This window comes from Simochromis diagramma, unplaced genomic scaffold, assembly GCF_900408965.1.
Source record: "Simochromis diagramma unplaced genomic scaffold, fSimDia1.1 OVJJ01000123.1, whole genome shotgun sequence".
Taxonomy (NCBI): domain Eukaryota; kingdom Metazoa; phylum Chordata; class Actinopteri; order Cichliformes; family Cichlidae; genus Simochromis; species Simochromis diagramma.
The window spans coordinates 173851-194668 of NW_024386778.1; the positions used below are offsets into that span (position 1 = coordinate 173851).

The 20818-nt window shown below is 39.9% G+C and overlaps 1 protein-coding gene and 1 long non-coding RNA gene across 20 annotated transcripts in view; both read right to left on the bottom strand.

The window, feature by feature from the left end:
- dlg2 (discs, large homolog 2 (Drosophila)) overlaps window positions 1–20818 on the bottom strand; it is a 157797-nt gene that overhangs the window by 75305 nt on the left and 61674 nt on the right. The gene's annotated exons all lie outside the window — the stretch shown is intronic.
- LOC120720833 lies at window positions 2332–5319 on the bottom strand. 4 transcript variants are annotated; one of them, XR_005693069.1, is made up of 3 exons: window positions 4916–5319; window positions 4535–4630; window positions 2332–3958 (listed from the first exon to the last, which is right to left on the bottom strand). It is a non-coding gene; the product is annotated as an uncharacterized LOC120720833 (long non-coding RNA). The 4 variants fall into 4 exon arrangements; XR_005693067.1 differs by having other exon boundaries at window positions 4528–4630; XR_005693066.1 differs by having other exon boundaries at window positions 4535–5319.

Sequence of the window (20818 nt, forward strand, 5' to 3'; positions counted from 1 at the left end):
AGAATACCTAGCACATCTAAAGAATGGGGTTATTGTAAAAGAATAGCATTGTGGAAAAGTTCAAAATGAACAAAACATTTTCTAAAATTTCGCTCACTGTGAAAGATTGACCCAGTTATTGTCTGCATTTTCAAACTAACGATAGGTGGCTACAACAAAATAGAAAAGATTATTATAAAAGTACAAAAGTTGAAGTTTATCTGTCTGTAGCCTCCCTCTCATCCACCGTTCTCATTGCTCCACCTCAGTCTGCATCTCTTTCAATCCTCAGCTCTGCTCTTCAGGCCTGAAACAGTCTGATTCGAGCTCTGCTGGGGATTTCAGTCTTTATCTGCTCTTCATTCGTTCCCCACACTCAGGTCTCTGTGCTCAGGTCCACTATGGTTTTCTGGTCATTCTGTACAGCCAGCAGCCCACCTGGTTCTTCACCTGTCTGTAATCCACTCTGTCAGTCTCAACATTTCACCCGTGACTCAGTAACCGTAATGATAACACACGGTTGCAAATAAATGGCTTAAATTCTTCCTGAAGTCTTGCTGTGTGATGCACATGAATGTAGCTCACTACTTCAACTGTTAGTGAACAGTGTTGGTCAATTAAAAAAGTAATTAGTTACTAATTACCAATTACTTCTCCAAAAAGTAATCCTGTTACTTTACAGATTACTTATTTTCAAAAGTAATTAGTTACTTTATTATTCAGTTACTTTTAAAAACATGATACACAGCCTATGTAATAAAGCAACAGAGCTTTCAGCCACTTCTATTTTTCTGCATAATCATCATATAAAATTGAATCAAATAAAAAGTCTCTTTTAAAACTTGTTTTATTAGTTTTAATCTTTTAAGATTAAGCACATTGCATTAAGCAAAAATGTAATTATGTACAACAGTGTCTGACATGAAGAAACTCTTTTACATTTAAACCTATTTCCTGCATATTCCAGCATATAAAATAAAATCATGTTTTGTGTTTACACTCTTTCAAATAGATGAAAGTAAAACACAGCAGAAAATAAATAGAATCAAAGATTCAGCGTCACTCAGTCCTGTCACTCTAAAATCTGGGGTGGGTGGAGGTTATCCCACAGCAGTCATGTCAGTGGGGGGATCCGGGTGTTTCATGAGACACTCTCACGGTTTAGTAACGCAGCGTGCTTATGGGAAAGTAACAGTAATCTAATGACCTTTGCAATAGTAATCCCTTGCTTTAGTCGTAACTTGAAAAAAGTAAGTAATGCATTACTGCCCATCTCTGGTGCTCACAGGTGGTGCAGTTTGGAGAAATGGTGGTGTTTCCTCAGAAGAACTACCAGAGTCACAAAGGGCACGAGTCCATGTCACCACCTCGCTGCTGATTCTGATCCGAGGCGGCAGATCAACTATCCACAGCTAAAGTAGAAATAGTTGTGAGTTGTAGAAACTCTTTAATGCTCTTTATAGAGGCGCATGTTGTTTAAAGCATGTGCTTTACATTCACTGCGATTTGCTGTGATATTTGACACCTGATGTGAGCAGGAATGGAGAAAATGAATAAAAGGAAGATGTTTTTATTGTTTGGCTAATGAAGGGTGTAAATCTTTAATATTATTTTTGCTTGGTTATTTTAGTGTTTTTCTAAACATGGAGAAAAAAGGCACAAGAAACTAATTTAACTTTCTCTCCTGCTGCAGATGTTGGCTGTGATCTCCGAGGCTGGAACTGGAGAGAGAGGAGTCATCATCCAGCGTCAAAGAAAACATCCAGGTAAAGGGACGTGGATCACTATTTTAGCCTTAAATTATCGTACTTTTAAATACAAAAACATTTTAAAGGACAACATTTACCATCTAACTCTGACCCTAACACAAAATAATGATCGCCGTGAGTGTTTTCAAACTCTTCCTCAGATGGGCAGGCTATCACTGTCCAACCAGCCGACTTCAATAAAAGACTGAGACAGTCGGTGAAAGCAGCATTCAGTGAGCACCACAGATGAGCGTGTCCCTGAGACATTCAGCATCTGATCCTTGTTGGCCTGTCTGCTCTGCTTTGGTAAGTATCCTTACTGAACTACAGTAACTGTAACGCAGTCACTATACATGCCATCCACTTTCTAACTACTGATTACTTCCTGCCAGTTATTTTAGACCCAACACTGCTTCTTCTTGTTCAAACAGCTGGACAGGAAACTACACCAGTGTACTGTCCCTGAAGGGACAAAGAGATATTTACTTTCTGCTGACCATCAGCTCAGATTCACCATCACCGTCTCTAACTCTCTAAATATGAACACATTTGAAAAATAAAGTTATGTTTACAAACATTCATATCTCAGAAATAAGCACAGCTGTTCATGTTTGCTATTACAGTTTTATTTGTCAGAGAATTATGAACTTTACATCGTGCATTGAGTTTAATAGGTCTGTCTCATGGCTGCACTATGAGAGCTGGAATAAACAATTAAAGTTGAGCAAACTTCAGCTAAATCTTGAAACAGTAGATACAGGTAGAAATGAGATCAGATTAATCTTTGGTGAAAAGCAGATACCTCCTGAGTTCAGTCCATCACATTAAAAAAGAAACGATATCATGCTTTTTACATACACTTCCAAATAATAGTCAAGCAGCTCAGTCTCACAAATAGGTAACTAAGATGTCTCTAATGCAGACGTGCACAGTGTAGTGCAAGCATTACAAGATCAGAAATGAAAACGTAACATTCATGTAAAACTACAGGCTCAGGATTTTAAAGAAAGGCTCTGAAAACAAAACTTTTTAAAACAGTATCTTTGCTGCGATCATCAAAATACAAAACAGAAGTGAACAATTTTCAGTAACAAACCCTAACATGCACTAATATTACACATATCCAAACAACAAGGCATATGTCAAAGTTTTTGAAGTGAAGAAACATGTTGCTTTAAAAAGCACATGCAGTGTGTGGCCATGATCGTCACACTGTGGACCATGAACGCCACTTCTTTGAAGCGTTCTTCTTCTTGGAATCAAAATGGAAGCAGAAACATCACGATTCTCTTTGATCTACCAAAAGGAAAAAGCAGAAATCAGAGCTGAAACCAGTCGGGTGAAATAATTAGGATAACAATAATTCAGTGCATTGTCTCCGGTAGTCTTACGATTGTTGGTATCTGCTCAGTACAACTAACACTCAGTGTCAGGGAACTCCTGTGTGGAAACGAGTGGTTTTTATGTTTTTATGTACGTATTTAACTTCCATCCATTTAACTTAGGAGGAAGAAATGTCAGTTTGGTGCAGGCTGGTTAGTTTAGACTCTGGGTGCATTTGGTGCCCTGTTGTCTGTAACTCAATGAGTTGGTTCACTTTGTGGCTGGGCTGTATGTGCGGTTATATCATGTCGGCTTGGGCTGGAGTACCTGTTCCCTGTTAGGTGTTTAGCTGAACATGAGTAGAGCTTCTAGCTTGGAAGCACATCTGTGCACATAGTCATACTGTCACTGGTTAGTGTAAATGGCTCAATGTGACATAGGAACCTTTTAATTAATTTCCATAACCCGACTTGTATGTCAAAGAATATCAAACCTGGAAAAGCTGTTTATGGTCAGAATGATTAAAAACTGTAAAGAGCTTTTCTCTTTGCGTCGAGCGTCCAACACTGTGACTCTTACTTGTAGAAGCCGTCACTCCAAAGGTCTTATGATAATAATGTTTTATGATTTACTAAGTTACTGGATGAACATGAAAAGTACGTCCATTGTTGCAAATGACCATGGGCGTGACCAGAATAACATCCAACTAGACGCTCAAAAGACGTCCTTAAATGTCCTGTAAGTGACAGAACAGATGAACGAACAGGTAATCGCTTACTTGAGATGAAACCTGCTCAGCTACTTTGAAAACAGCTTCTACCTGCTCCTCCTGTAACTGGATGGCTTCTCAGGGCTAAGCCGTCGTGCAGTCCAGCAGCCTTTATGGTTCTGCTGTGATTCACCAGGAACTGTTAGAAAGACACAAACACACAAACATTAACATGTTCCACAGTCTTCCAGTTTGATCACTTTGATTGTCTCATCCTGTGGACAACGACGTACACGGATGCAGGTTTATTGTTAACTTTTGGAGGTTTATTTATTGAACAAATCCAGCTCCACTGTGAAGCTGAGCTGGATACGCACTTAAGAAAACATGTGAATAAATAGACAACAAACTGCATTTAACCAAACAGACTGGACCCGTTATTGTTAACTGAATGCAAGACTTTAACAGTCTCTTCTATGTAAGAATGCAGGTCCATCAGCATGAGACAAACCTGATGACACACTTCAGCATACGTATGTAACACATTTACATTTATATCACACACGTCTGCTTTCCTGTTTGTTTACAGGCTGCCAGGTTATCACAGGGCCAACACAATACATGTGACACAAAATCCACTGAAGTGTTTGATATTTTAATCATAATGATGATTATTATTTAAAATATCACTATAAAGTTTATTTATAAATATATTTAGATTTGTTTCTGTAACCTAGCATATAAAGCTGAGCTGTTTCAGCTTCTGACCTCTGACCTCAGTGTGTCCTCACTGCAGCTTCCTCCTGGAAACACTTCTCCTTCTTGTCTTCCCCCAGTGTTGTTTCCCTGCCGTTAATATCATTCACTGTACCTGAGGAACAACAGAGGACAAACACTCACTTTAAGAAGTACATTCATACAGAGGTGATCTATGGAAACACACTACTCCACACTTTGGTAGAGAAATCAGTTTCTGTGAAACATTTCTGTAAATGGTGTGGACTTCTTCAGGAGACTCAGCCACTCCCACTCTGATAACTGAAACTTCTGTGGATGAAGAAACTGCCAGACACCATCCTGGAAATGTTTAAGAAATACAAGATCGCTATATAAATGACGATCATGTTAAAATCACATATTAACAGTTGTTGCTCACCTTTGTTTGTGATTTTAAAAAGTTGTATCCCGTCAGCTCTCATGGCTCAGAAAAAGCTTTTTTTGGTTTCCAATCCAGTTCTGCTTGAAAGTATTAAGGATACTTTAAAAGTGCTCCTCTGAAATCTGTGTTAAACAACAAGAAACATAAATTAGTAACAAAAACACAGTGCAGAAGGTAAGTACAGGCATTACACACCATCATCGGGCCTAATGCTCCTAAATCTGCAACTTCAAATCTCTGTGAGCTCTTCAACGTGTCTTCAAAGGGAAAAGTCCAAAACTTAAAATTTGATTATAAAAGGTTCAACACAGACACACAGACAGAGAGGTACCTTTTAATGTTTACTGGTAACCTGAGTCACTGATCATCTACAGCAGGGGTGTCGAACTCCAGGCCTCGAGGGCCGGTGTCCTGCAAGTTTTAGATCTCACCCTGGATCAGCACACCTGAAACAAATGATTAGTTCATTACCAGGCGTCTGGAGAACTTCAAGACATGTTGAGGAGGTAAATTAGCCATTTAAATCAGCTGTGATGGATCAAGGACGCATCTAAAACCTGCAGGACACCGGCCCTTGAGGCCTGAGTTCGACACCTGTGATCTACAGTATTACAGAGTCTGGCAGTCTTTGCATGATGTAAACGTTACTGTAAGTTTCCAGCTGCCTCTCAGGTGTGACAGGTGTGCCAGCAGGAAAGAGTAATAATAACCTGCATCCTGAGGTTTGTCGTGCAGGATTAAAGGAGCCAGGCTTTGTTCACACAGCTGGGATTGTATTTTACACTGACCCTGGGTCAGTATCATACAGTTTAAACGAAGCACTGAAACTTGCACATATTTATTACAGATGCATTGAAGCTAATCGAGATATTTACTGTGAATCTGTTTTCTGGTAACTTTATTAACCAGTAACATTTCTGTCTAATCATTGTTTAAACAGTAACTGCTTTATTACACTATAAGCTAACCTTTACACCATAACTTTAAGCTAGCACCATAAAGACGGTCAAACGTAATAATATTTACAAATGCACCTCAAAGCTGTTATATCTGTATTACTAACATAACCACATTAACATTATTGACACTCGCTGACTTTTAATAGTCATTCTATAAATGCTGTCCGTTTAAACGTCTTACCTGTAAACACTGCTGTATCACAGGATTCCAGCCAGAGTGGATTCTGGAGTCTTCCCACGCTCCTGTTAGTGATCCTCCATCTGGATGGATGATAACAACCTTCTGAACAATCTAGCAGGTGGAGATGGCCCCTGCTGGCCCATATCTATGGTGCTGATTTCTGCTTATAACGCCCACTGAATGGCCTGATGACATCTGAGGCCGGTGTCCCCAGTGCCTAGTGTTCGTTCCCAGTCTAGGTTTTGGTTATAAAGGTTTCCTTGTTGCCTTTCACATTCTGTTTTCATCTTAGTTCTGTACCACGGACATCAGCCTTAATAAATGCATTGTTGGTTATTAATATTCACCTGCCTGTGAGTCTGCGTTTGGGCCTTTCCCTCTACAAACATGATCTAGGTCTCGCTGATCGTAGTTGAAACCATATCACAGAACTAAGCTAGATGATGCTGATTCATTTAATTCACAAAACACCATTTAAATGCCATCACTGCCTTTGAAGATGTTTGCAGACACACAGGGACAAATTATTAGTTTAAGGTTACTGACTGGAGCAATAGATTTTCAACACAGAATTTCTTTATTCACTTGTTTTCTTCAGAAAGAAACTTTACATGTATCTGAACACAATAACAGATTACTATTTTTTAATGACCTGATTCAGTATTATTAGCTGGTCTCTCTATTGAGCCATAACATAAATCACTGCTTTGCAATGACGTGCTTTAACTTTGTAATGCTCAAAGTAAAACTAAGGGTTATATTCTAGTTTACACAAAGTTTAAAAACTTAAGCAAGGGTTTCAACTGTCACTTGAAAGCATTATACCAATAGCAAATGAAATTAGTTTAGACTTGAGAAAAACAATTGCTGATGCTCAAAAAGCAGGAAATGGCTATGCAAAGATACTGTGGTGTTTCCTATAGTCAAGAACTGGAGTGAAAATTATCATCAAGAAAAGAGAGACACATAGTACAAAACAACAGTGCAGAGAAAGAGCTTTGAAAGATTTCAAAGACTCTGGAAAGAAAACTAGTATGCAATATGTCTAAGGACCACAGAACACCCGCCAGCAACCCTGCACAGGAATGGACTGCAAGGCTGGAGAGCAAAATAAGCACCACTTCTGCAGAAGAGACACCTTCAAGCCAGACTTAAGTTTACTAACAGCAACCTAGAAAAGGATTATGCATACTGGAAGCACGTCCTTTGGTCCGATGAGACAAAACTAGAGCTCTTTGGCCGTGTAGACAAGACATTTGGACAATTGTGGGGAAAATCTGAGGATTTGAGCACCTTGTTGTTCCAACATTACTGCACACGAGTCCTCACCTCATCCTGGTATTACACCTTTGGGATGAATTCGAGTGGAGACTGTGAGCCTGGCCTTTCCGGTCAGTGCCTCACAAATGAACTTTTAAACAAATGGTCAAAAATTCCTATAAACACACTTTCAAATCAAATCAAAATTTATTTATATAGCACATATTAAAAACAACAAAGTTGACCATAGTGCTTCACAGTCAGTAAACGCATGAGACAATTAAAACAAAACAATAAAAACAGGACAGGAATCAATAGGTGACAACACAACAAGCCAACTCGTAAGAATCAAAAGCCAAAGTAAAAAGATAGATTTTAAGACGTGATTTAAAAGACTGGATAGACTCGGCGGCACGAATATGAACCGGCGAGGTTATTCCAGAGTCTGGGTGCTACGCTTGCAAAGTCCCGGTCACCTCCTAGGTTGTGCTAGGAGCATCTGATTGGACGAATTAAGTGCTCTATTGGGATTGTACAAGTGGAGGAGTTGGGAAAGATAGCTGGGCGCTAAATTATTTAGAATTTTAAAAGTGAACAAAACTAAAGTTTGTGGAAAGCCTTCCCAGCACAGTTGAAGCTGTAGTAGCAGCAAAGTGTGGACTAAGATCATATTCAACTCTATGGATTAAGTATGATTAAGGGATGTCACTGAAGTTCATATGTGTGTGAAGGCAGATGAGCAAATATTGTTAGCAATATTGTGTACATCACAAAAATGTTTGAGTATGGGCTAGTTAAAATATGAAGACTTTTCATATTCATATAAATATGAAAAAAGTCCCTTGTTTGAGCACACACTAATATAAAAACAATCAGTGAGTGAGTGATATAGAGAGACCAGCCTGCGCTCTCTTGCCACACACGTAGAACAGTGTTCGTAGCGTCAGATAGACAGAAACACATTGACTGTCAGTGGTGGACCTGCCAATTCTGGTATTCTATGGCAAATCCTAGTTCGACTGAACTGTGCCAAATAGTGAGTACAGAGCCCACTAGAGCCCACTAGAGCCCACTAGTGGCCCTGCAGGCCACTCTCATGAATTCTGTTTCTGATTGTTTGGTCAGAGACATTCACACCAGTGATCATTGTGTAGGGTTGTGACAGTGCTCATCCTGATGGGTTTGAAGACCTTCTATGGTAGTTGGTGGTATAACGTAATGCATTAAACAATATATTAAGCTTATATTGCGCAACAAGCTCACTATCAAAATGGCTTCTATGTCACCTTTTTAATATAAAATCTGCAAAGTTTCATGCTAATGTTCTTTCTTACATTGAAAATACGTGGCAGACGTTGATGGCTTACAATAGCCAGTCATGTTTGATACTTGTCTTTCAAATGTGTGTACTCATAGTTAGTGATTTTCTCCTCAGTGACATTTTCCCTAAAAACAAGCTGTGTTGTGAAAACTGCTGTTAACTGTTGCAAGGTGAAGGTTTTGGATAAATGCCAGTGTTTATGATTAAAATGAGAGTAAAATCAGGATACATCTGTTGTAAAACTACAGATTTTTAAAAGCGTTTTTCATATTTTGCTGCTAGTCTTCTAATTTCACTGAGGTCTTGCAGCACTGAGTGAGTGATCAAAGCTTACACTAAGCCTGGTTAGCAGGTTGCGTTAGCCAAGGCTGAAGGTGGCAGTGATTACAAGACAGATTTGTGCTGTTAGGCATGACTGTGGCCACCAAAGTAAAACAGCCAAAGAGCATCAGCACATGAACAGTGTTAAAAAGAAAACGTGACTTGCAAATAATAATAATAATTATTATTTTTAACCAAAGCCACCTTTAAAAACCCTCATGGTCACCTTAAATTTGTACTACTACATTATTAGGTTACTGGACACTAACATGCACCCGTCACACAAGACATATATAACAAGACCTGTGTAACTGAAACACCAGTTAGCCTCCCTCAAAGTGGGCGTCATCCCTACATCACTACCTCTATCAAACACACACACACACACACACACACACACACACACACTTAGTCATGATCTCAGACCACAGTAGCATGCAAAAACCATGGGAGTGCTGTAGGAACATAAAGGAAGCTGAGTGTTATCTTTAAAATAACAATGCCAGATGGAACATAAGTAGCAGCATCACTGATTTGAAGAAACAAATCTGATTGTCTCATTTTGTTTTGGTAAATTTAAAATACAAAAGAAAAAGTAGAACAGCTTTCACTTGATGTGAAGCTCCATGGAAGCTCGTGAGCAAGCAGGCGGGACTGAAGGGGAAGAGTTGGTGAGTGAAAATGCAAACAGAAGGTCTGCTGGCTGAGTGATTTGCACACTTAATGGAAAACTAAAGAGACACAGGATGGGACTAATACTGTGGGTACAGAAGGATGTGGGAATGTGATACAAAGAATCTTTGACATGCTGTATAACGCAATAATGTAAGTAACGTGTGTGTTACTTTACTCGAGTTGTAACTTTTAGACTGGAAGAAACTGGCCACAAGTTGGACGCATGGAGGGCTGACATCCAAGAGGAGATACACGAGGTGGACTGGGAAACTGCATGTTTGAAAGCCCAAAGGCAATCAATTAATACAAGGATGAAAATCCTCCAATATAAGTGGTTGATGAGAACTTACATAACCCCAGTCAAACTGAATCGCTGGTCGCCTGTCATCCCAGATAGCTGCAGTAAATGTTTAGACGAGAAGGGCACTCTGGTCCACTGTGTATGGAGCTGTCCAAAATTACAACAGTACTGGAAGTTAATCACGCAAACTTTATCTAAGATTGTTGGAGTAAATATACCTGTTGAAGCAAAAATGTGTGTGTTGGGTATATATCCAAAGAACTGTGACTTTAGCACCAGACAGCTAAAATTAATTGACTTTGGCCTCCTGCAAGCTAGGCGCTTAATATCTTTGTATTGGAAGAAAGTGGATGTACCCTCAAGTCATATGTGGGTGAAGGAGATGGCATCATGTATTGTATTGGAACGACTTACTTATATTGTCAGAGGAAAGGGAGTAGATTTTGAAGAAATATGGTTACCTTTAACTGAGTTTCTGAGACATTATGAAGGGAATTAATTTAGAAGGTGATACTTGGTGCTGAGTTTTGGGTTTCTGTGTGTGTGTGTGTGTGGTTTTCTTTTTGGGTTTTTTTTGGTTTTTTGTTGTTGTTTTCTTTGTTATCCGTTTCTTTGTTTTGTTGTTTTTATTTTTCGTTCATGTCCTGCTTTGTTTGTTTTACCCATGCTGTGCATCGGTTTTGTTTTATTTTATTATTTATTTATTTTTATTATTATTATTATTGTTGTTGTTTCTTTTAATTTATATTTGTTTATTTTGGGGACTGTTCTTTAATATAAATCTCATGTTGACTGTACTATTATTCTTTGCTTGTTCTGTAATATAAAAGTCAATAAACATAATGTTTAAAAAAAAAAAAATCACTCATAAGATCAAACTTTCTTTTTCAGTGTGAGCTGACTCCATGTTGGATGAAGGCGTCACCAACTTTCTGCAGACTCAATCGCTACAGACTTCCAAACTTCACCTGGCCTTCAAATGAGTTCAAGAACAATGTATACAGAGCTTCATGGAATAGGTTTCCATGGCCAAGCAGCTGCGATCAAGCCCCAGCTTTGTGGAAACAGTTTGGGGATGGCCTCTTCCATGTTTCAAGATAACTACACAGCAGTGCAGTAAGGTCCGTAAAGACATAGATGAGCGGGTTTGGTATGAACCTGACTGACCTCCACGGAGTCCTCAATTAAAACCAACAGAACACCTTTGGGATGATTCAGAGCGGAGACTGAGAGCCAAGCCTTCTCGTCCAATGTCAGTGTCTGACCTCACAAATGTGCTACTGTCGGGGCGACCGTGGCTCAGGGGGTTGGGAAGCGTATCTGTAACCGGAAGGTCACCGGTTCGATCCCGGGCTCTCTGTCCTCGTCGTTGTGTCCTTGGGCAAGACACTTTACTGGTGTTGGCCAGAGGGGCCGATGGTGCGATATGGCAGCCTCGCTTCTGTCAGTCTGCCCCAGGGCAGCTGCCTCCACCAGTGTGTGTGAATGTGAGAGTGAATGAATAGTGGAATTGTAAAGCGCTTTGGGTGCCTTGAAAAGCGCTATATAAATCCAATCCATTATTACTGGAAATGGTCAAATATTCCCATGAATATATTCCTAAACCTTATGGAAAGCCTTCCCAAAAGAGATGAAGATCTTACGGCTCAGACCATTCTCATTCCCGACACGTAACATACCAACGATTTGTCACATCCCGAGGCGTCCAATAGGAACGCAAAAGGTACCCTTCCGCGTCCCTATGATACGCGCCGGATTGTGGATGGAATCCAATAGAATGACGCTCCCGGCGGTAACACGCGTTCCAACTGTGTATTCCAGCCCTAACCCTAACATTAATCCTAATGACAGTAAAACTAAATGTACATGTGTAGATTCATTCCAAACAGTTCTCATGTTTCCTGACATTTCTGAATGCGTAACATAGAGATGTGTTGGGAGGCCGAAAGCATAACATACCGACAATGTGTCACATGGCGTAATTTGTTACACTTTGGGATGAGAACGTGTTGTATGGCTGCAAAGGGTGGGCTGACATTGTATTAACCCCCTACAGATTAAGAATGGGATGTCAGTCAAGTTCATATAAGTGTTCAATTCAATTTGATCTATATAGCGCCAAATCACAACAACAGTTGGTTCAAGGCACAACTGTTGAAGGTGTTCTTTAAGGACATGGTCACTACAGCCATTTCCATCTTATCGGCAAACTTTACAAACATCTGTCCATTTCTCTTCTTAACACCATACTTATCACTTGATCCATAACCTCACCTCTGTTTCCTTCCTGTCCATCAAAGTGTGCGCCAATCACACTCTCTCCCTTGGGGACATTCTCTCCAACTTACTCCAAAATTTCTCTTTATCTCCTGACATCCAACATGTGGGACATACTCACCGACAGCATTAAACATCCCCTAGGCATCAATATTCCTCCAAGAAATGACTCCTAAAATTTATGTTCCTATCTATGCCATGATACAATGGTTTGAATCCACCTCCAATACTCCTGGCCTTGCTTCCCTTCTACTTGGGTTTACACATAATACACTTGCCTTCCTTCTTTCCAGCATATCAGCCAACAGTTCCTTCACCAATCAGAATCTGACATTTAGTGCCCCTACATTCATCTCCACACCTTTTCTTCTCTTTCACTGCTTCCTGACATGCCTTCGCCCTTCCCTCTGCCTTTGTTTCAGCCAACTATAGTTCAATAAGGAGAGATCATTAGAATAAAATGAACCTGATTTATTGATGTACAGAATTTTGATGTCTTTCTGAAGTACTCCTGAGCCCACGCGGTAATATCCTTTACAGAATGATGTTTTAAAATGCAGTGCTGCCTGAGGTATCGAAGGTCATGGGCATCCAGTGTTGGTATTCGGCCTTCCCGCTTTCATGCAGCGATTTCTGCAGATGCTCGGAGTCTTTTGATGATATTATGGACAGTAGATGATGAAACCCCTGGATTCCTTGCAATTGTACGTTGAGAAACATTGTTCTTAAACTGATGGACTATTTGCCCACGCAGTTGTTCACAAAGTGGTCATCCCATCCTTGCTTGTGAACACCTGAGCCTTTTAGGGACAGTACCTTTATACCGAATCATGACAAACACCTGTTTACAATTAACCTGTTCACCTGCAGAATGTTGAAAACAGGTGTGTTTTGAACATTCCTCAACTTTCCCAGTCTTTTGCTGTCTCTGTCCCAGCTTTCTTGGAACGTGTTGCAGACATCAAATTCAAAATGAGTGAAGATTTGCAAAACAACAACAAAATTTATCAGTTTGAACATTAGATGTCTTGTGTTTGTGGTGTATTCATTTGAATATACATTGAAAAAGATTGTATTCGGTTTTTATTTATGTTTTACACAACGCCCCAACTTCTTTGGAATTTGGATTATACATGTATACTGTATACCCAGTGTTGGGCAAGTTACTTTGAAAAAGTAATTAGTAATAGTAAATAGTTACTTCTTCAAAAAAGTATCTCTGAGTTAGTAACAGAGTTATTATAAAAGTAACTAAATTCTAGGAAAAGTAACTACTGCGTTACTTTAAAAAATGTTCAACCCTCTGTGGTCGAGGGTGTTTTTGACTACTTGTCATTTCACCTTTAAAAACGATTTATCCTGCCTTGTTTTGTTTGGTACCGTTCTTTTCAGCACAACCTCACACGTCTGAATTTACAGTTATTTGACATACTGTATCAGCACAGCTGATCTGAAACCAGACAAAAAATATAAAATCCGAGTAGAAAAAGTTATATTTTTACTGTAACAACCACAAACATGTTTAAAAATCATTCTCTTAACTTGAAATGCAAATATAAACCTATGCACAAGTTTTACAAACAACAAAGTTATATGCAGCTATTTACCTAAGATGCAGCAAAGCTATTATTTTATAACCACTGAAACTATTTACAGAACAATCAGCTGTTCTGCATCAAATACGATGCCACACAATCTATTTGTGCCCCTCCCAAAAATAATTTCTGTCCACTGTAAGATAAAAAAGCAGATCACAGCCTGATACCTGCAGGCCTGAGAGCAGCAGGTGTGTCGCTGCTCCTGTTTCCACCTGCAGACAGCGTTTACACTGTTTGGTGGCTTTTTGGCAGCAGCTGTGACCTTCAGCAGTCGCCTCATTGTTCTGACACACACAACAACACTATCCACTACACTACACACTCACTTCACAATACACTACACACTCACTCAAAACTCTCTCCGTCACTCTTTCTTTCACTCTCTCTTGGCATCACCACTCCTAAAACTTCACCCTTGTCTTGGGTTGACATAGCGTCTTGGTTCCATGTAATCTTAAATTGATCATGTGATTGGTTTACCATGACTACTTTATTCTTCCTCAATCAGCAGCACTTGTGCGATTGTTTCGCCCCCCCCCCCCCACCTCCCGGTAAGCTGAAGACAGCCTCAACACGTCCGCACCACTTTTTCTTGTTAGCAACAGTAACGGCGTTGTAATGATAGCAACAGTAATTAGTTAGATTACTGGTTACTGAAAAAAGTAACAGTGTTAGTAATGCCGTTACTTTTAACGCTGCTGTTCCCATCACTGTGTATATCTATGTATCTAAAGGGATCAAAATGACTCATCAGTTCTAGAAGTTGTCATTTTTTGCCTTTTTATCCCAATTTCCCCCAACTATATAATGAATAAACCCATTTAATAAATGCACGCACAATATGTTTAAGATTTTGACGGGTTAATCAGGATAAGTTAATTTAGCAATTAACAGTTTTACAATGTAGGCTTCTGAGCTACCATTCTTAATACACACTGACAGGAAAATTACTTTTCATCCCCAAAGACTACTTATCTTTTAAGCACTTTAAAAGTGGTACACTTAGTATATATACACTGTATTATTCTTATGTGGTCAAAAATTTATATGAAAAAAAAAACAAACCCAGCAACAATGACAGCATATCAAACAGGTTCATCCAGGGATCTGTTTATTTTTTCCCCTCCCCTCTATTTTCCTCTCACTCAATTACAAAAGTATATTCATCATGCCCAAAAGCATTACAACAGAACAGCAGACGTAGCTTATAGTACTTCAGATCTCTTTGCAGCAACTGTGCATTACACAGAAAGCACATATGTTTCATATTTAATAGTTTTGGCAGTGCATACGCCACGAGTTAAACCTTATATACTGCATGTTTCAGGTTGTTTTACACTCCGTCAGGTCTATTCCACAGTACTGCATACAATATTAACACAGCTGAGAGGTAATATATTCAATAACCATGAGTCACAAAAAATGCTAAATTGAAAAAACAAAAAAGACGAAATTCCCAAAACAGCAAACGCAGCGTTGATTTTGCTCAGAAACCAGGTGATCCATGTAAAGTCCAAATTTGTCACATGGTCATAATTATTCAATCATTAGCCACCATCAGTGTTACCCTCTGACAGCACTCATGTATTATCCCTCTGGCATGCTGATAACCTGTGCCCTATCAGTGTTCAGACATAATGTAATTCATTCAGTTCAATTCAATTCATTTCAAATAAATTTATATTGCTGTGGCGCAGCTTGTAGTCCTGTACAACAGTTTTTCTGTGTGTTTATTAACTTCTTGCTTAGCCTCAGGTAGGGTCACCTCTCCTACCCAGACAGAACCAGTGGAGACCTGCATTAGAGACTCTCTCACTACGGGAATCATTCAACCATCCTCTTCCCCGGCAGATGCAGGCACTTTGATTATCTAGTGATGCTGTTTTGGTTGACCAGTGCACCACTGGTGTTCCAGGCATTAGTCAACGATGCTCTAAAGGATCCTTAATGTGTTTGTGTTTGGATATCTTGTATATCTAGACAAGTAAAGGTTTTGCAATGACTTTTGGAGAATCAGATGCATGTGAAGTATCAGTGTTGTGATACTTCTCATTTCATTTCTGGACACTTGAAAACATTGTTATAACTTTGAGTATCAGCAATTCTTTCTCTCAAGTCTAAACTGGTTGATTTTGTTTTGATCCTTTGTCAACTGAGAGCACAAATCCTTTCTGAAGTTTTTATATTCCCTGTAAAGTAGACAGTATCCCCCACTTTAACTTGATATATATATATTAGGGGTGCAACGATATTCGTATCGATATTGAACCGTTCGATACAGTGCTTTCGGTTCGGTACGCATATGTATCGAACAATACAACATTTGTAATTTATTTTATCAATTTTCCTTCTGACGATGCTGTCTGTGTTGAGCGCTCAGTGAATCTGTGTTCGACTACTCCGCCTAGGCTGCACTGTCGAGCGCAGATCCACTGAGTGCTCAACACAGACAGCATAGTCAGAAGGAAGAGCGCAGGGCAAGCTAGCGAGACAGAAGTTAAGCTCTACTTGCAACATTCAGATCTGGCGTTTGGAATTATTTTGGTTTTCATGTGACGTATGACCGTGAAGGTAAGCGAGTCATGGACTAAAGTAAAACAGTATGTTGGATGTGCCATGCAATGCTCAATTACATTGGTGTGAACTAGTGTGTTAGCGCAGTTAGCTCGTTAACGTGTTTGCCGTGTAGCCCCATGCACGGAGCGATCGGCGGTAGCTCGTTAACGGAGATTTGCCGTGTTGTGGCGTTAAGGTTATTTCAACAAGATTAACCTGAAAGCACTAGTGGGAACACAACGAATATGACTGCACATTTACGCCGACATCATCCTAGTGCAAAGACAAAAACAACAAGCATGCTACTAACTTTAGCCGAGTCATTTAGACAGCTGTTAGCACATGATTCTCCTTATGCTGCTGAGAATATAGCCCAGAAGAAGCGGATAGTATAGCTTTTATTTTGGAAAGAGCCATTTCTCTGTAATAAACTCTCTTTTCCAAAGATGAGTGATTCCTCAATCAGATACAGGGCTTGCAATATCGCTAGCCCGACGTCCCAGAGCTAGCGATTTTTTCAGTCGGGCTACCAAAATCTATCTCTTCCCTGCCCGTCGGGCTATTGTAGGAAAAATATATGTCAATGCTTTTGCATTCTTTCAGAAATGTAGCTGGGTAATTATGTCATTGGCATCGGTGAGCCACTGTCAATATGTGACATATTGAAGTCGCGTTTGAATTTGCGCTTGTTTTTTTGCTTTCACTTTGCAATCGTGCGAACTGTGTATAGAGAGCGACAGCACTGATCTGTGAGTGATGATAATTTGTGCACCAATTCCTCTGACATCGTCTTATTAATCGTTAGCTTACTATGCAAACATGACAAGTGAAATCTCCCGCAGCAAGCTTAAACATGTGAGAGGTTGATCGCGCAGAGAATCGCTGAGCTTATGTGAGTGAGCGTGTAAAAGCATTTCAGTTCTGCTGAGCCAAATAAGACAGGTCAGGGTGAAGAAGTGACAGCCAAAGAAAAGCTTACCACAAAACGGAGAAGTTATGACAAATCAGACTATAAGGCAAAAAGAAAGTGCAGCTTTATGGTTTCATGGACAAAAGAATTTCTGTGGCTGCAATATGATGAGCTAAATAACCAGGGCTGCACATAAGTGGTCCACAGGTGCGCATTCGCTGTCAAAATAAAAAACACGCACAAGGGTTAGGGTTAAATTTAAAAACTGTACTTTTGAGTTAAAATATATATTTATAATTTTAATAAATGACAAATTAAAAAGGCATGAACATTTTTTTTTGTATCGAAAAAATATCGAACCGTGACACCAAAGTATCGAACCGAACCGAACCGTGAATTTTGTGTATCGTTGCACCCCTAATATATATATATATATATATATTAGGGGTGCAACGATATTCGTATCGATATTGAACCGTTCGATACAGTGCTTTCGGTTCGGTACGCATATGTATCGAACAATACAACATTTGTAATTTATTTTATCAATTTTCCTTCTGACGATGCTGTCTGTGTTGAGCGCTCAGTGAATCTGTGTTCGACTACTCCGCCTAGGCTGCACTGTCGAGCGCAGATCCACTGAGCGCTCAACACAGACAGCATAGTCAGAAGGAAGAGCGCAGGGCAAGCTAGCGAGACAGAAGTTAAGCTCTACTTGCAACATTCAGATCTGGCGTTTGGAATTATTTTGGTTTTCATGTGACGTATGACCGTGAAGGTAAGCGAGTCATGGACTAAAGTAAAACAGTATGTTGGATGTGCCATGCAATGCTCAATTACATTGGTGTGAACTAGTGTGTTAGCGCAGTTAGCTCGTTAACGTGTTTGCCGTGTAGCCCCATGCACGGAGCGATCGGCGGTAGCTCGTTAACGGAGATTTGCCGTGTTGTGGCGTTAAGGTCATTTCAACGAGATTAACCTGAAAGCACTAGTGGGAACACAACGAATATGACTGCACATTTACGCCGACATCATCCTAGTGCAAAGACAAAAACAACAAGCATGCTACTAACTTTAGCCGAGTCATTTAGACAGCTGTTAGCACATGATTCTCCTTATGCTGCTGAGAATATAGCCCAGAAGAAGCGGATAGTATAGCTTTTATTTTGGAAAGAGCCATTTCTCTGTAATAAACTCTCTTTTCCAAAGATGAGTGATTCCTCAATCACATACAGGGCTTGCAATATTGCTAGCCCGACGTCCCGGAGCTAGCGATTTTTTCAGTCGGGCTACCAAAATCTATCTCTTCCCTGCCCGTCGGGCTATTGTAGGAAAAATATATGTCAATGCTTTTGCATTCTTTCAGAAATGTAGCTGGGTAATTATGTCATTGGCATCGGTGAGCCACTGTCAATATGTGACATATTGAAGTCGCGTTTGAATTTGCGCTTGTTTTTTTGCTTTCACTTTGCAATCGTGCGAACTGTGTATAGAGAGCGACAGCACTGATCTGTGAGTGATGATAATTTGTGCACCAATTCCTCTGACATCGTCTTATTAATCGTTAGCTTACTATGCAAACATGACAAGTGAAATCTCCCGCAGCAAGCTTAAACATGTGAGAGGTTGATCGCGCAGAGAATCGCTGAGCTTATGTGAGTGAGCGTGTAAAAGCATTTCAGTTCTGCTGAGCCAAATAAGACAGGTCAGGGTGAAGAAGTGACAGCCAAAGAAAAGCTTACCACAAAACGGAGAAGTTATGACAAATCAGACTATAAGGCAAAAAGAAAGTGCAGCTTTATGGTTTCATGGACAAAATAATTTCTGTGGCTGCAATATGATGAGCTAAATAACCAGGGCTGCACATAAGTGGTCCACAGGTGCGCATTCGCTGTCAAAATAAAAAACACGCACAAGGGTTAGGGTTAAATTTAAAAACTGTACTTTTGAGTTAAAATATATATTTATAATTTTAATAAATGACAAATTAAAAAGGCATGAACATTTTTTTTGTATCGAAAAAATATCGAACCGTGACACCAAAGTATCGAACCGAACCGAACCGTGAATTTTGTGTATCGTTGCACCCCTAATATATATATATGTATGTTCAATGGTCAATAGTGACTCTGTTGTCCCCAATGAGAAGCTGATTTGCAGTATGTCCACACAGAGAAAAAAACAGCCTAAGTTTCATCAGTAGCATCAACAAAGTGTTATTAAGCATGATAATAGCAGCAGGTATAATAGACACTCTATCTCTCTTGGTCATCACTGCAGGCACTTCATGCTGATGACCAGAAAATCTCTAAAGACAGGATGGTCTGAACATAACATGACAGAGGTTTCCTTACTCAGCACCAAAGTTCACAAGCTGGACCTGAGACCTTCCTGAGATCTGAACAGCCACTTTAACCAGGTGACCGAGTCTGGACTTATTGGTCAAAGACAAATTACCGAGCAATGATCCATCCATCCATCTTCTTCCGCTTTATCCGGGGCCGGGTCGCGGGGGCGGCAGCTTAAGCAGAGAAGCCCAGACCTCCCTCTCCCCAGCCACCTCCTCTAGCTTATCCGGGGGAACACCAAGGAACCTAACCCCCCTTTGGACTGTAGGAGGAAGCCAGAGTACCCGCAGAGAACCCAACCAAACACGGGGAGAACATGTAAACTCCACACCCAAAGACCCTGGCCAGGTGTTGGAATCAAACTCAGGACCTTCTAGTAGTGAGGTAACAGTGCTAATCACCGCACCGCCGTGCTGTCAAACATCAGGGATATGAAACTGCAACCACTTTACAGAATTTAACAAGATATTAGATGAGACGCTACCACTAACTGCTTCTTTCAGCTGCTCACCCCAGTGGTTGTCACAGTGGATGATCTGCCTCCATGTCACCCCATCCCTTGTATCCTCCTTCACAACATTCATGAATTTTATCCCTGGCAGCTCCATATTCAATAACCATATCAACCCTGCATCTTTCTTTTTCACCAAAAAGCTGACTAGACACACAAAGAAAAAAAAAGCACCTTAGTATCTTTTGCTTCCATATTTGACACAAACGAAAGCTTCCAGGTTTCCAAAAACAGTTTGACTGATCCTTTAGTAAAGCAGCGCCTCTTTTGCAGTTTCTTATCCAGCATAGGACTCTTCTGATGTTAGGAGAGCAGTAATAATACTGGGCAAAGTGACAATCCCATGATTTTTGTAACACACTTCCAATAACTCTAATTATTAAAAACATCTTCACCAAATTAATTCTTACACCAAGAGAAAAAGAGAATCTCTAAAATTTTAGAAGAGGCTGCCCGTCTGGGATCTTAATGCCTAATTTCATTAATTCAGTTTTATGGAAATTGACTGTAATACAAGACAAACAGTTAAATTAAAAGGTCTTGAATGCTGGACACTGGGTCAGAAATACACAAGCTTATCGTCAGCATACAATCATATTTTGGGTTCTAAAGCTTCCCTTTGACCAAACCCTTGCTGTTCTTGTTGCTATAGTTAGTGGGTCAATTATCATTGAAAAAGATT